Below are 16,530 nucleotides of genomic sequence, written 5' to 3' on the forward strand. Positions count from 1 at the left end.
CTAACCTTACGCAATACGAGAGACCTCTCGTAAGAGAACTGCCGTTATCAGAAATCTCCACTTTGGCCGGAGTTTTTAGAAATGATCATTTTCTGTAATAAAAACGGTTTTCGTGTAAATGAGAGGCCAAACCGCATGGGAAATATCTTCCCTTCGTGTAAACGGGGCCTAAGTAAACAGATCAAACAAAGGGAGCTAATAAGATAATTAACCCTTGTATGGTGTTCGGGTCTGTTGGACCCGTTTTCATTTTTTATCAAAAGAAAAATGATACAATTAATTATTTTTTCAAACTGAGACTCATTGGCCTTGGCTCATTTTCTGTGAGGAATATATATCAGAACACATTTTCAATGAAAACACACTGTACACCCCCCCTACACATTTATATTACACACAGGATGTTCGGGTCCACTGGACCCGGGGCTAATAAAAGTGTGGAAATTGTAGGTCCTGTTTACCTATACTCTGTCCTCCTCCTGTCAGGGCTTGCTGTTAGTGTGTGTATGTTCTTGTATATGGTTTATGAGGACACAAATGTGTATAATGACATGGGTATTACAACGTAAACATGGTTTATGACGACATCTGTGTCCTCATACTAAAACATACTAAATGGTGTTTTTTGAAATTCAAAAAATGCCAAAAGTTTTCTGTGATTGGTAGGTTTAGGGGTAGGGTTAGTGTAGGGGGATAGATTATACAGTTTGTACATTAGAAAAACTATTATGCCTATGGAGAGTGACCGTACACCACATATCCAAGTGAGTGTGTGTGTGTGTGTGCATGTGTGTGTGTGTGGGTGTGTGTTTTGTGTGTGTCTGTGTGTGTGTGTGTGTGTGTTGTGGGTGTGTGTATGTGTGTGCATGAGTGTGTGTGTGTGTGCGTGCGTGTGAGAGAGAGATTGTGTGTAAGTGTGAAAGAGTGCAAGAATGAGTTTTGTGTTTCTACTCCTGCCATTCCCACACGAGGTTGCAATTCTTAAATGTGATCTAACAAAGGTAAAGAGAAAATATTAACCATATATGCTGTTTATATTGCTTGTAATTGGGATGAAGTAAATATCTGTTGAGTATTTTAACATAACATGATCCATTAGGTGTTTATTAATGCCTGTGTGGTGGTATTTTTGTAAAAAAATATTTTGTTAGTAGTTATTAATAAAATAAAAAGGTTCCATCTCAGTTGTGCCAGCTGGGATGTAAAAACTTTGATGCTCAATATCTCGGAACTACCCTAAACGGAGATAGAACCTTATAATTCTAAGCTCACGTAATGACAACTCAGGAAAACTAAGACACAGGACTGAACCAAAAATGCAATGAAACATAGGAGACAGATCATACATGTTACAAGATCTAAAACATGGATAAGAGCTATGTAGGCCAACATTATCACACCTGAAAAAATGTTATTTAACATAGAAATATATATTCTGCTGATCCTATAAAGACTAATATCTGTTTTTACATTTTAAACGAGAGGTCAAGGGCATCAAATCGATAGGAATTTTGACAACAATTTATTTTAATTTAACAGTGTAACATGCAGTTGTTGAAGTCTGATGCTACTAAATGTTTTTGTAGGCCTAAATGTTTTTGTTCTGTAAAACAGTACATTATGGTGATAGCAGCACCAAAGTCATGGGTTAATTTTTCAGGGAATGCATGAACTGATAATTCCCCTGTGTTGTGGAAAGTTACTTCAATATATTTATAATTTTACAATAGGGTCAATAAAGCTGTCTTTTACGTGACAAAGGTTTTTAAATCTTAAAAAAGGCGCAAGGCCTGGTTGAGCTGCATTAGAGAAGACAGTGTTGTTGCTATTTCAAAGAGACGCTGTTTTGTCCACCCCGTTTCCAAAACCTAAGATAGTACAATGCAGGCAATGCACAAAAACTTATCCTGAAATGGAGCAGTTCTCACTTTGTCAGGACAATCTGTTGTTTGTGGATCACAAACTATAAGTATGTCTTATCTTTTGTAGTTGTGTTTGTGATAGATTACTGTTTGTATTACCATAGTTTTCCGACAAGTATTATGATTAAATTGTGTATAACGTTGCATCTAAAATGTATAAAATAAATTTAAAAAAAAACATACCACTCTGAAACGTCCTGTGAAATCCGTGCTTGCAAAGTCTGTGCATAACATCCTCTTGTTTGTTAACATTGTTAAGTCTGAATCAGGCTGGAATTGGTAACTGACACCATCCTTAATATTAACATCTGAGTAGAGCTCACGGTTATGAAGGGGCGTGACATTTTACGAACACATGCTAAGTGGTGCCAATCACAACACACTGGGTAAGTGTGGTAGATTTTTCCCCTATGCACCTGACTCAAGTTTAGCTGGGTCGTCTCCTAATCGATGTCCCTAAACGTCTCCTGATCGACGTTCAATAATATTTATCCTTTAGCGCGTCTCCTAATCGATGTCGGCTGAGTCGGTCAACGTCATGACCCCTTCATATATGAACACTATCACTTGGGAATAAGGTCTCTAGTGCTCCACTAATCTGCTGCACAACATTAGACGGACTCCAGACAATGCCTTAGAATATGCTTTAATCATGGCCGGAGGATCTCAGACCAATTTCAGAGAGAATCCCACCAGCAAAAACAATACAACAGTTTTTATAGAATAGGAGCATGGCAAAGGTGACACGATTCATTACATAATTTTACAATACGATTGATTCTTCAAATGTAAAATTCAGCAAACCCTTCTGTTATGAGGTAGAAGCAAACTCTGGTTTCTTGATTTACTTCTTTGTTACTCAAAGTCATGAGTTTATAAATTTAGATATCATTCCTCTTTTGTTATGTTTGGAGATTATTCACTAAACACACTGACTGAGTGACTGGGGACATTTCAGGTTTCAAAAGCATATAATTGTTAATCCTGCAAGAAAAATAAATGTTAGTTATGCTTTAGTTATGCAAAAAAAATCACAGTCAGCTAACCAATCACAGCACATTTCGTATTTCGGAAGGAGGGGCTTCATCGAAACAGGAACTAAATGACGTGTTCTAGCCAGACTGGGGAAACAGGTGCTGTAATAATGTAAAATATGTGAAAAATAATGTTTTTTGAAAACAATCAAGCATGAAGGGATATTCTAGTACAGCCCAAAAACAAAATCAAGACTTCATAAAAGGGCATAATAGGACCCCTTTGGGACATGGGACATTCATTTCAATGGATAATTAAACTGGCCCGTGCATTTAAAGGGGACCTATTATGCAAAATTCACTTTTACATTCACAGTCCGCCTCGTTAGGATTTAACAGCAGCATTCAAGAAAGAAATGTATTCTTATTAAAGCTAATAACGTTATTTCAATCAAGAGCAGTGAGTGACTTTCTGCTTTTCTTTAGTTTTATTCATATTAACAGTAGGCTATATATAGCAGTAGTTACTGTATATTACACTGCTTTCACTTTAATACACAATATTAAATACAGATCTAATATATACAGATCTAATATACACATGATTTCTTTATTTGCCGTTTACGTTCACAGACATAACCGACTGTGTTTATGTGAACTTTGTTTGACAGCTTTGTTTGGTTTAACAGGATGCACAGTCTGACATCCAACTTTCTGTGCATGTGCTTTGGGTGTGTGCACAGAAAACGTCTCAGTTGCGTATGTAACCCTCATTCCCTGAAGGAGGGAACGGACAACAAAATTGGGATCGCCTTGAGAGACCAATCTACTTCGAGTGTATTAAAACGAGCCACTGTATATTGGCATGCAATAATCGCAGTGAGCTGATCGTGGAAGAATGCACATATGGGATCGCTGCAGGGATCACAACATATGGAACCCAGCCTAGCACAAGTTACACAAGCATACGAGTACTAGGCCTGGCGTCGGACGCTCCGCAACGTCAGACTGTCAAAGGGGTGCGGAGGAACTCTACAGAGTTCGCCAAATGGGGAACTCGACTGGAGCAAAAAGCGTACATATCCGCTCCATGTGGAGGGGAGTGGCGCAGCAAGCCGACACTAGAGCGTGGACTTCGGTGTTACTGGCTAGTTGAAGCGAGCATACAGGAAGAAACTGGCTCAACATGTAGGCTATAAAACCTAGCGAACATGTTAGGTGTCATCCAGTCCACAGCTCTACAGATATCTGTCAGAGAAGCACCGTGTCAGAAGAAGCAACATTCGGAGTGGGCTCTTAACCCAAGTGGGAAAGGCACACCTTGGGCTTCGTAAGCCAAGGCGATGGCATCCACTATCCAGGGAGCAGTGAAGAACACCACCACTTAACGAACAGGTTCCACTTCAACGCATAGAGGCGCCTCTTAGAGGGGGCTCTAGCGGAAGTGATGGTGTCAACTACCGCCTGGGGTAGGTCACCTAGAACCTCCGCGTCCCGTCCAGGGTCATGGAGTATCCAGTGGTCTGAACGCAGGTGCCACAGGGTGCCCCGTCTCTGAGAGAGCAGGTCCTCTCTCAGAGGAATGGGCCAGGGAGGGGCTGTCGCGAGGTGCACTAGTTTGGGGAATCAGGTCCGGTTGGGCCAATATGGCGCAACTAGCAAGACCTGCTCCTTGTCCTCTCCGACTTTGCACAGTGTCTGAGCAAAAAGGCTCACTGGGGGAAGAAAATACTTGCATTTCTGAGGGCTGAAGGTGCCCTTGGTCAGGGAGTAGAACAACTGACAGTGGGACGTGTCCGGGGCAGGAAACAGATCTACCTGTGCGGTCCCGAAGCACCTCCAAATCAGCTGGACCTCCTGGGGAACAGCCGCAGTGCTGTCCGTATGGACCAGTACATGTTTGCTTAGTAGCGTCATTTGAAAAGGCCCAGAGCAAGGTGTACTGCTAACAACTCAAGATAGTTGATGTGCCAATGCTGTTGAGGCCCCGTCCACAGACCTGAAGCTGCATGCCCGTTGTACGTGGCCCCCCAGCCGGTGGCAGAGGCATCCGTGGTTACCACAACATGCCTGAAAAAAAAAAAAAAAAACTCTGCCACAGCCAGCTCTACTGTGACATTGAGCTTTCGCAGGAAAGCTCATGCTTTCTGGGTAAGCATCTTCAATGGCATTATATTATATTATATTATATATATATATATATATATATATTTTTTTTATGAGCATAATAGGTCTCATTTAAGTAAAACTGTAAGCATTTTCTTTGCAACACTAGTGAATCATAGGCAGATACTGTATGTGTTTGCCAAATTAAAGGCGAATGAAGCAACAAAGTGCCAGCACGGGCACTTTACATAAATAATAGTAACAGTTCATTTTGCTGAAATACATGTACAATACAATACCTAATACATGGAACTATATTGATTGTTTTTGTTGCTAAGGATGGTTGCGAAGGGTGTTGCAGTGATACGCAGGACCGTTGGTTGAATCAGTCATAGTCGTGCTTTATCGCAAAAAACAAACAAAAAACAGCTATTGACCAATCAGAATCAAGGACTGGAACTAACCATTTTATAATTTTCAAGCTTTATTTTGCTTTGCTTCAGCTATGATAAAGAGACATCCACTCTTGCATTGCATTTTCATGAATTGTGGGGGCGGAGCAATGAAGGGATTGGTGTTTTTGTTTGGGTTGATTTCGAATATCAACAGTGTTTCTCAGAAGTTGCTTTCTGTACCTTTAATTAATTTCACTTTTGACATGTTATTTTCAAAATGAATAGCAGGTAAAGTTTAATGTTTTGTTTCATGTCTAAAGAATCAATTGAATATGTTTAGTGTGTATTTACTTGTATTATGAACAGTAAATTGTGTGTCTTATTTCAGGGGAAAAGCCTCTAAGGCATCAATAATTGTTTTTGTTTTCTCATTAAATGACACATTCAAGACATCTATATTTAGCGCTGCTGTGCAGAATCTTCAATATCGTAACAGTCCATTGGAGACAAGCTTGAAGAACCCAAGTGCAGTTTTTATTTAAACAAAACAAATTAAAAACTTAAACTAAACAATTAACATAACCAGGAACATAAACTGACCATGACCATGACCATGACCAACAGAGGTTACAGGAATAAGCTAGACAAAAGACAATGGTAACAACATGAGGGTATATATACAAAAACCGATGACTAAACAAGACACATGTAACCCTGGGATTTTCCCCTCAAAGTTAAACGGGAGTATTTAAGACCCTTTCTAATAATGTTTCTTGGGAACTGAGTTCATATTTCTTTACAATGTGTATATGGGTATCTACCCCTTTAAGAGCATCGTTCTGTGGTAGAGTTTGGTTGTAATTTACATGTGCAAAACGTGTGTTTTACAAACAAGTTATTGTTTGTCCTTTATTCATTGGTGTATAATTTACTAAGCCCGCCTGATATGTAATGTGATGTATGATTGGTTCTTGGAATTTGGAAAAAAAAAGGGCAGAAGGAGAGAGGAGGCGAATGGCGGAAGGTGTCTGTTTGAAGCGCACCACTGTATGCGTGAAAGAATCCGACCAAGATTGGTTGATTTTATTTCTTTGACTAACGAAAAGTGTTGAAATAGTTTATTCAGCAGAATTTTGTTTTCGCAAGGTTCGCCGACTGTAAGTGGAAAGTTGAGTTATTTTTCAGTTTGTCACTATACTTGTGTGAGTTCCAGACGAGTTAGTGCTAACTACAAACAAAATAGAGTATCTAAATACTAAAGTGTACTTTTAATATCAACATGAATAATGGTGATAAGGAGCTTCACGATTGGACATCCAGGTAGCGTTCTGAATCACGGAGAGGGTTGCCAGATGCCAGCAAGGTTTTCCAGCCCAAAACCTCGCCAAAAACTGCGAGAATGCACAAAAAACCACCCAAAATAGTTTTGGCTTGTTTCTCATTTAAAACACGTTGAAATCATTAACAAGCTTTAAAATGACCCATTTTTCGACTTAGCCTATCCGATTTCAGAAACAATATTCAATCAAATGAACGCAAAAGTAGGCTACACTGAGCTCAGTCAGACTATTCTACTTTTAAATTATAAGCTTATGTTACGGAAAATAATGCAATCAACTTAGGCTATCAATGAGTCTGTTTATTGCCAATAAAAGTCGCTTGGAACAAAAGTATTCAGTAACATTGAGTGGACATAGAAAATAACTCACTTTAACATTTCAATTATTTCAAATAGCAACATGAAACATGCATATTCATGAATAGCATTACATGAAAATCGCATTGATTATAGAACAGGGGTTTCAACTCTTTGCAGAGGCACACTGTTCATGCCTGGCGGGCCAACTCTAGGCTACACAAAAAATATTTTATTTTGAATATGTTCATCAACATTAATGGCCGTGTGGCATGCGTTGCTATCCGCAGTTCTCGTCGTTTCTGGACATTGCTGTCAAGGTTACTGGACTCACCCACTCTGCTAACTGTAAATGGTCTGACCGTTGGCTGGCACCTTGCCTTGCTTCTTGGTGGCTGCATGATCTTTGAGATCTTTTAAATGAGCACGGATATCAGCGGTGAAGTATTTGCAGTGTGCCTTTCCTTCTTCTGCACCCGGTGCAATCCATGACTTTAAGTCTTAATCTCTTTCCTGTAACTTTTTTAAATATTTTGCCCACTTTGGCATATTGGCAGTGTTAGTCAGCTAGCTAAGTTTGAAAACCCCGCGATCTAGTGTGTTTGAGGGGCAGGCGGTGCCGGTGTGCGTGACGTGAGCTGAAGGTGGTGGAAGGGAGTAGGCTTGTTTGAGATGAGCAAAATCTGCGCAGAACTGATCACCGGTGATCAGCGCGAGATGCATGCCGGTTAGAAATGTGTCCTAGTGCAGTCCAGTGCAGTCCGCCTTTCTCTGATGTCATTCTGACATATGTCAAAAAACTCTCGCGAGTGCAAGGCAGACGTGTCAAATCCTGCAGTCTAGCGCAGTTGCTCTCCACCGACTGCACTGATCAAAAGCATGATGGGAAACGACTTGCTGACGATACAGCTTAATGCTCATTGGTTTTAACAACCGTGATGTATTGTTCACTTTTAAACGGTTTGCTTTTAAAACTCTGATCTCATGTTTTTATGTGTATAAATTATGTTTTAGTATTCCCAAACTCTATGACAGTGTGATCTATGGGTTATTTGATTGTTGTCATATTTATAAATATAAATATAAATATATATATATTATAATATATATATATATATATATATATATATATATATAACATGTCTGTAATTAGAGTAAAAATGATTGATAAACATGTCTTTGGTATGTAATTAAATGGTCTTGTTCATTATAATTATTTTCATATAAAAGCAACAGAACTTAAATTTCATCCAGTTTATTAGCAACACTCTGCACGAGCGTGAATCCCGCAATATCCATCTTTGATCTCACAGGTGTCTTCACTGCGAGAAGAGAGAACTGTCCGTCTTGCCTGCACTTTTTTCACTCCTCCCCTCACTGCAGCCGCCTACTCTCGCATACATTTCAGGCATGGCTAGACGCATCTCAAACAAGCCTATTGTCTGTTGTGAGTTTAGGGGGCACGTCAGCCAGAGCTGTAGTGTGTGTGTGTGTGTGTGTGTGTGTGTGTGTGTGTGTGTGTGTGTGTGTGTGTGTGTTAACCAGTCATTAACAAATATTTTAGCAGTGTGTGGTTACAGCACAAAACTGATCATCCTCATTTTTGGCAGTTTAGGACATGTGCACAGACTATGTGTCAGAGGCTTGCAAATTGCTGAACTGAGTAAAAAGACCTCTAAGCAAATAGCCAAATACTGTTCTGTGTCAGCAATCATAGGCAGTCTGCATGTTTGGAGAAGGCGATTTCACCTCTATCCTTAAGATGCATAGCCTATTTATTTATTTGTTTATTTATTCATTTATTCATGTGGTTGTGACTATTAGCAGTGATTGTATTGTCAGGTGAAACATAACAGGCTCTTTGTGAATATTTGGATGTTGTGTTGTTTTAATCAGTATTGGTCATTCCAAATAAAATAATCATGTGTGAGTGAGTGAGTGAGTGAGTGAGTGAGTGAGTGAGTGAGACTGCTGCCTGCTGAACAGAGGGTCACAGGAGGAAGGATCTGAAGTGCTAGTGTTTCAGCTACAAAAACCCGCCGAACTGATCCGAAACCAGCCCAATTTTTATACACCCGCCCAAACCCATTTTTGCCTGCAAAATAGATTGCGAAACCGCCCAATTGAGCGGGAAACGGCCCAATCTGGCAACCCTTCAGGGTTCCCCTGGCAACGAGGGATCACGAGGAGGCCAGGACGCGCATACAGGGCTCTGAAGTTTTGAAGACAGACAAGAGTGACATATTTTTACACAGGGCGTATTTTTTGGACGGGTCGCGGGAGTGGGGGTGTTTCATTAATAATATTATTATTAGTGTTTTTGTTGTTATTAATAATTGCCCAAATACAAAATATTTATTCAATTTCCGCATGTGCGTGTGTGCGTGTGTGTGAGTGAGTGAGTGAGTGAGAGTGAGAGTGAGAGAGAGAGAGAGAGAGATTATGACTATGTTGTTTATTGTAAGTGTTTGTTGCCTTCCACCTGCACTTTCTCTTCCTCTGTCTCCTCCTCTAATGGACCTACCCTTTTCGCCCCCCTTCTCTGGGCCAGCATCCTCTAACCTGGCCTTTTTAGTTGACTTTCCTCTCAGGGCGAATGAGAGGATGCTTAATTGCTTTTTACCTGACATCTTTGAAAGACAGATGCAATGATTAATACATCCATGGCCAGGATATAATTATAAAATATGACATGATTTTAAAAGTGACCTATAACATCGACTATGCAATTTACTTAATGCTAATAAAATTATTAAGTCTATTTGGAGAGAGAGATGTTTAATGTGACGATATGTCAGTCATCGTGTGATAACGAAAATTACTAGGCCTAGACTACTTGTTCTGAGCAGGTGTTGTCAGTGAACAGGCTGTAAAACTGTTGGCTACGTTACAAACACTCATGAAAAACTGATGCTAAATCTGGGAAACATTCTCTAACAGCAGTCAAATTGTCACTGTTTGTGTCAAACAAGTTGTGAATTTGTGTTGTAACATTAAAACAGGAGATCATGACTTACTCTGTGCTCAAAGTGATGCTCGGAGCTCGGGAGTGGTTTTCTCTGTGAACGAAACTTCGGAAGACGACGCTGTAGCAGAATCAAGGGAACAATTCCAGGATATCCTTTTTTTTTCATTGTTTGTTGCGTTAAACCTTACCCAGATACAATAGTGCTATTTTCTGATTGGCTATTGTGTAGCCCCTTTCTTTTTTTTGATTGCCTGATAGTGGCAGGCTCGACTAAGAATTCCAGGGGAGACGCGCTTGATTCCTGCAGGTTCTATAGTGAGAGCGGCGCGGCAGCATATTAAATATATTATACATAGTTTTTCCGCGTGAGAAATATAATGTGTGGCGGGAGTGCGTGACAAAAGACCGAAATGCGTGACACTTGAGAGCCCTGCTGCATATCAGGGACAAACTGAGTGATTCAAGTTTCCTAACTCGGGAGAACTCTTCACTAAGGAGTTAAGGTATCCCATTTAATGTTTATTTGGCTCTTCGGAGTGAAGCGGCCAATTATCTTTTCATTTTTGTGGCCACAATGCACACGAGCAACGGTACAGGCCTGCAAGGAGGGGTGAGCGTGATTGTGTTTGTGGGCCCACGTGAGTTAATGTGTTTATCGGTCAATTTAAAACTGCTGTAGAATTTTCCTAAGAGGGGTTCGATTTATTGTTATTCCTTTTCTGTGAAGGGCAGTGCATATACATGTAGATTTTATGGTGCATTTACAAATGTGTTAAAACCGTATTGAAAGGCCTTTGATTTATTATTGGTTGAAAAAAAAAACATATTCATCTGTGGGTTGTCATACAATTTTGAAAAGTACATTAAAGAAAAAAGTTATGGTTATAGCTAAACAGAGGAAATAGTGTATTGTGCTAAAGGGTGTTAAAGGAGAACTCCGGTCAATTTTAACATTGAGCTCATTTTTTTGTCAATTTGGAGTGCTGTCAATACAGAGAACAATGACAAAAATCGGTGTTGCCTACACCGTGTTATCCTCTTTTTAAAATTTGCACCCTGTTGACTTCAATGGGGCAATATTTAAACCTGCTTTTAGCCTCTTAACATCCTTGATGTGTCATTACAAGTGCACAGGTCATGTGAGTGATTCCTTCAGAGTGAACACGAGTGAATCTGACTGCAGTAGATGTGAAAGAAATGGATAAAAATGATGTTATTTAAGCCAGCGCAAATACCTGTATTTACATCCTGTTTTAGGTTGAAGTCCAAAGTAGTCGATTGCCGAGTTCACGCGCGTGATCATAGGTAACTAAACTAAAGAGAGTTCCCTTATAATTAGTCCAGAGACTGCAAAGTTCGAACCGGAGTACCCGCCCTAAGAGCTCAGGTATGTAATTTCTGAGAGGGAAGAGGGTGCTACACACACATGTGAACAATTAATACAATGAACCATGACAACATAGCACATGAGACTTGGGAAGCACATGACAAGATCAAATGAAGGGATAAGGGAATCAAACATGTTCATAAGCCACAAACAGTGTTCTTTTTTTTTTTTTTTTTATTAGAGATGGAAATATTTTACTCCTGTTTCACCAGCTTGTGGTTATAAATGAATGCTTATTAGTGTAGTTGTGGGTGGTGGCTTATAGAAATTAAGATATGATTGGAATAAATATAAAACTGCATTATTTACATTTTTCTGTTCCTCTTTTTGATTTAGTAAGTCAGTTAGCGTTAGATTTTAATGGTATCCACACTGCCTCTTCAGTCTGTTAGGGCATCATCTTGCTTGTGTCATTGCAAATACTCTAAGCTTTCTTTTAGAGCCTGGTTTCTGCTCATAATCTACAACACAAGTTAAAAAAAATAAAAATAAAATAAATAAAAACTAGGACTTTTGCACTCTTGAAACAAATGTTCAGGGCTCAAATTATGGAACCACATCTAAAATTGTATAAGCTATAGCCCACTGTTTTCATACATGAAAAATTGTTATCGAAAACACTTGACATAGAAAAATATGTTCTGCTGATCCTAAAGACTAATATCTATAATATCTCAGTTTTAGCATAGTGTGTTAAATATTAAAGGGGGGGTGAAATGCTATTTCATGCATACTGAGTTTTTTACACTGTTAAAGAGTTGGATTCTCATGCTAAACATGGACAAAGTTTCAAAAATTAAATTGTACGTTTGAAGGAGTATTTCTGTTCCAAAAATGCTCCTTCCGGTTTGTCACAAGTTTCGGAAAGTTTTTTTCGAGTATGGGCATGTGTGACGTCAGATGTAACGGAATTTCCTTATACGGGTCCTAAGGGCACTTCTGCCGGAAAACCGCGGGCGCGCGCGCACTCGTAGACCAGAGCGAGAGAGCGAAAGCAGTACGCCCATCAAAGCGCTATGCTCGGCTTTAGGGAAGTCAGTGTCACCAAAGAAGTGGGTTTTTGGTTGCCAGGGCAAGACAACCCTGCACAGATTCCCAAAGAACCCAGCGTTAAGGGACCAGTGGATGGAGTTTGTTTTTTCAGAGCATCAACGGAGGTTGTGCAAGACTGTTTGTTCCCTGCATTTCGACGATGCTTGTTTTATAAACAAAGCCCAGATCGACGGATTTGCAGATCGTCTAATGCTTAAGGATCGAGCAGTCACAATGATAAAGGTTCGCGGTCGTGCGTTGGAACCGGACGGTGAGTAAAACTGCTTCTATTGTCTCTGTGTGTTGTTAGCTCGGCGCGTTACCACACAGTTTTAGCACACCGCCCACACGGCCCGCCCCCAGCCGCTTGTTTTTTTCCGGAAAGACTCGGCACAGCCTATCTTTCTTTTATAAATATAATAAAACTAAAGACTTTTTGGAGATATGAAGGATGCAATACTACTCTATAGGTACTCAAGATTAACAGGAGATTGAGTGAAAATGAGCATTTCACCCCCCCTTTAACAGAATTGTAGATGTCTGCTAAATGCTAATTTTATCTGTAAAACACTAGAGTATGGTGCAAGCAACACCAAGCCAAGGTAATGACATTGAAAGGATCATTTCAAGATAATGTCATTGCTAAATTAGACTAATTTGAACAGTCACACTAAAAGTGTTGTCTTAAAAGATTAGTTCACCTCAAAATGAAAATTTCCTGACAATTTACTCACCCCAATGCCATCCAAGATGTTCATGTCTTTCTTTCTTCAGTGGAAAATATTTTTTTTTTTTTGAGGAAAACATTTCAGGATTTTTCTCCACACAATGGACTTAAATGGCAAGGAAGGAATAGGAAGCTGAGGAATAGGGTCTTAACTAGCGAAACGATAGGTAATTTTCAAAAAAAAAAAAGAAAAAGAAATTATACTTTTTAACCACAATTGTTCGTCTTGTGCTGGTCTGCGATGCGCCAGTCATTACGTAATCACGTTGGAAAGGTCACGCTGGACGTAGGCGGAAGTACCGCCCCGTTGTTTACAAAGAGAACGTGCCAAGACTAATACAAAAGTTTCGTTAAAAAAAAATTTCAACATTCAAACATCGGGCAGACAAAGATCGAACGAGACATGGTGGTGCACATGTGGTAAATGCCAACCATTGCCAACGAATCAAGAAAATCAATGCTGCCATGACTGGACCCAGGGTTCCAGACTGCGACCATTTTTTGAGAATGTGCGAGTTAAAATTTTATGTGGTCACATTTGTGCGAGTGCATGGTCATGTACTACTCAGTTAAATTCACGCATGTGCAACAGAACGCCGTTGTATCAGCAGCTGCTGCAGTCCGTAACTTATGTTCAAAATGAACGAGTACATCATGAATCCATTTTCCAAACTGTGTTTTTGACTCATCCTGAATCACTACGGTGACTACTGACTATTTTATCCCGGGGTCGGCTAACGGAGAGAAGTAGCTCCGGCTACAATGTTCTTCCGCAAGACACTTGCAGTTTATTTATTAACGAACGTACCCGTCACGCGCATTGTACTGACGGGTCTTGACCATACGGCAACATACGACGAAAAGGGTACCCCTAAAACGTCCATATGTGACTATTCGGGTTATGGGTAGGTTTAGGTATGCGTTAGGGTACCGCTAGGAGGCGCTGCTGGTGCGCTTATGTCTTCGTCTCATATGGACGTTTTAGGGGTACCCTTTTCGTCGTATGTTGCCGTATGGTCAAGACCCGTCAGTACATGACGTTTTGGGGTGAGACTGTGTTAGTGAAACGCAGCCAACGAGCCAGCAACAGCCTCAAGGGGGTCGCACACTGGCCGCGCAGCGCCGCGCCAAGTCTAGGACAACTCGTGGTATCGCACACAGGACGCGCACTTTTTCAGTTTATGGCCAGCAATATTGTTATGTTTAAGGACATTATGAAATTAAGATAATGCCTGTACTATGTTATGATTGTACTGTACAATTAAATACAATCGCTGCTGAGTCTGCAGTCTGAATTCACTTTACCTCAGAGCGTCCATAACTGAATGAATTGAGAATATCACCTGAAAATCCGATAACATCAGCAATTTTCATTCAAGCAGCTGATTTCTGTGAATGAATGAATGTAAAACTAAATGTATATTGCAGCACAGGGTGAAGTCAGTAATGACGATTAGAGACAAATAAATGTACATTTAATGTAAAACTATGTAAATGGCGCTCTGTGGCGCGGCAGGATTTTGATCAAGGTCCTGAGCCATATCTGGGCGCCGCGGACAGACGCCGAATGGCGCCGCCGGTGTGTGTACACTCATAGAGAATAATGTGTTCGAATTTTAAAGACGTGGCGCTGCGTGTCTGGTGTGCGACCCCCTTTAGACACAACTGATGACGAGAGCACAGGTGTGGACATGGAAGAACCAAGTGAGCAAAGGAATATAACAAATACATATTATGTTTGTTTGATTATACAAAAATTAGGGCTCTCAAAATGAACACGTTAACGCATGCGATTCATTTGTTCAGTTAAACGCGTTAAAAATATATAATGCAATTAATGCAGCATCAGATTTTTTCTTTCATCCATTGGCTGCTCTATAGTATTTTATCACGCTATCATTCTTTCAAGTGCTAATAAACAATTCAAGCGCGATAAAACGCAAAAATAAGAACTTAAATCTGTACTGGCGGCGCGCTGTCTGTATTTCTCCTCTCTGTGTGATACACACACACACAGACACAGACACACACAGACACAGGACTCATGTGCACAGAATGCCGCTTCAGACAGCGCACAGCCGCATTGAGTTTTGTTTCACGCTTGAACGGACAAAAACACAAAAGTATGCCAAAATGTTCACTTTGTAGAGTATCCTCATAAGCACAGTATTAAATTAGTTAAAAAGTGTTAAATGAATGCAGAGTTGTGACAACATCGGATGCTTGTCAGATTCAGATCCGCACTGTATGCATCAGATCTTAAAGCGACAGCAGCCTAATAAACCTGCTTCTGTGACATTCATGTAAAAAAATCAAATCAAAGAAAAAAGTCAGAGAAAATTACGTATTATGTATATTTCCTACCTAATAGATCAAATATTTAAAATATACTTTGTTGTTTCTACATTAATTTGGAGGTTTAAATGTGAAATTATTACAATATAAAAATATATAAAAAACTTTAATGTTAAGTGTGATTAATCGCGAATAGGCTAGTTAATTGTTTTAATCGATTGACAGTACTAAATAAAATACAATCAAACATTAAAAAAACATACGTGGTGTTTTTTTGATAGTTATTTTTAATGGTTTTCATTTAAAAGATTAAAACATTTTGCCAACATGAGGTCCTGTGTCACTGTCAGTCTTTTTACATCAGTGCAAAACTAGGGTACGCAGATTAGGACAACTATTCATCAGCATGCATTGATTAATTCCATGTTGTAAAAAAAAATAATTTGGTGCGACCAAATCATGTGCTGGTGCGACCAACTGAGAAAGTTGGTAGCACCAGTGCAACCAGTGGAAAAGTTAGTCTGGAGCCCTGACTGGACCATATCAACTCCACCACTGGAAACAATCAGTGAGTCAGCCGGTGAAACTGTGCCCCGTCTCGCTGCATTACTGAACACAATAGTTTTCCACCGTTACTGAGCAACAGCGTTTTGGAGGTGTTTTTCAATTTGCCCCGATTAAACTGGAGACGCCGTCCGAGGCCACAAGGACCTGGTGGCACCCTAACAGTAGAGTAAGTATGCCGTTTAGTTTGACTACATGTACTACAACTATATATATTAAATATTCACTGCACACATTTCTTTGATTTTACAGTCAATACAGTCTTGTGGCATACAGGCTGGTTCTTGAATGGATGCTGAAAGGAGAGAGATTAGGAAGACGAAGCAGGAGGGATCTTCCAGCTTGTGTTGTCAGTGCCATTAGAAATTCATACCCATCTCCATTAGGACATTATGTGGGCTTCAGAGAAGCAGAAGATGCTTTTGGTCTTTTGTAAAAAAGTTACTTTTGTAAATTGTGATTATTATTATTCAAATGTTCAATTTCATTGATAAAACATTATACTTGGTTGTATTTTATCTGTT

The 16,530-nt window shown here is 39.8% G+C and overlaps 2 protein-coding genes across 2 annotated transcripts in view; both read left to right on the forward strand.

Annotated features, from left to right (window-relative positions):
- Nucleotides 1-13,926, forward strand: part of LOC307167355 (sialic acid-binding Ig-like lectin 14) — a 340,868-nt gene extending 326,942 nt beyond the window's left edge. Inside the window, exon 9 of the transcript XR_013822760.1 lies at nt 13,768-13,926. The gene's annotated coding sequence lies outside the window, so the exon portion shown is untranslated. The remainder of the gene's footprint in view (nt 1-13,767) is intronic.
- The window catches only part of LOC307167336 (uncharacterized protein), a 79,240-nt gene continuing 72,973 nt past the window's right edge, over nt 10,264-16,530 (forward strand). The window contains exon 1 of the mRNA XM_079886353.1: nt 10,264-10,504. The gene's annotated coding sequence lies outside the window, so the exon portion shown is untranslated. The remainder of the gene's footprint in view (nt 10,505-16,530) is intronic.

Source organism: Squalius cephalus (genome assembly GCF_949319135.1).
Source record: "Squalius cephalus genome assembly, chromosome: 11".
Lineage (NCBI taxonomy): Eukaryota > Metazoa > Chordata > Actinopteri > Cypriniformes > Leuciscidae > Squalius > Squalius cephalus.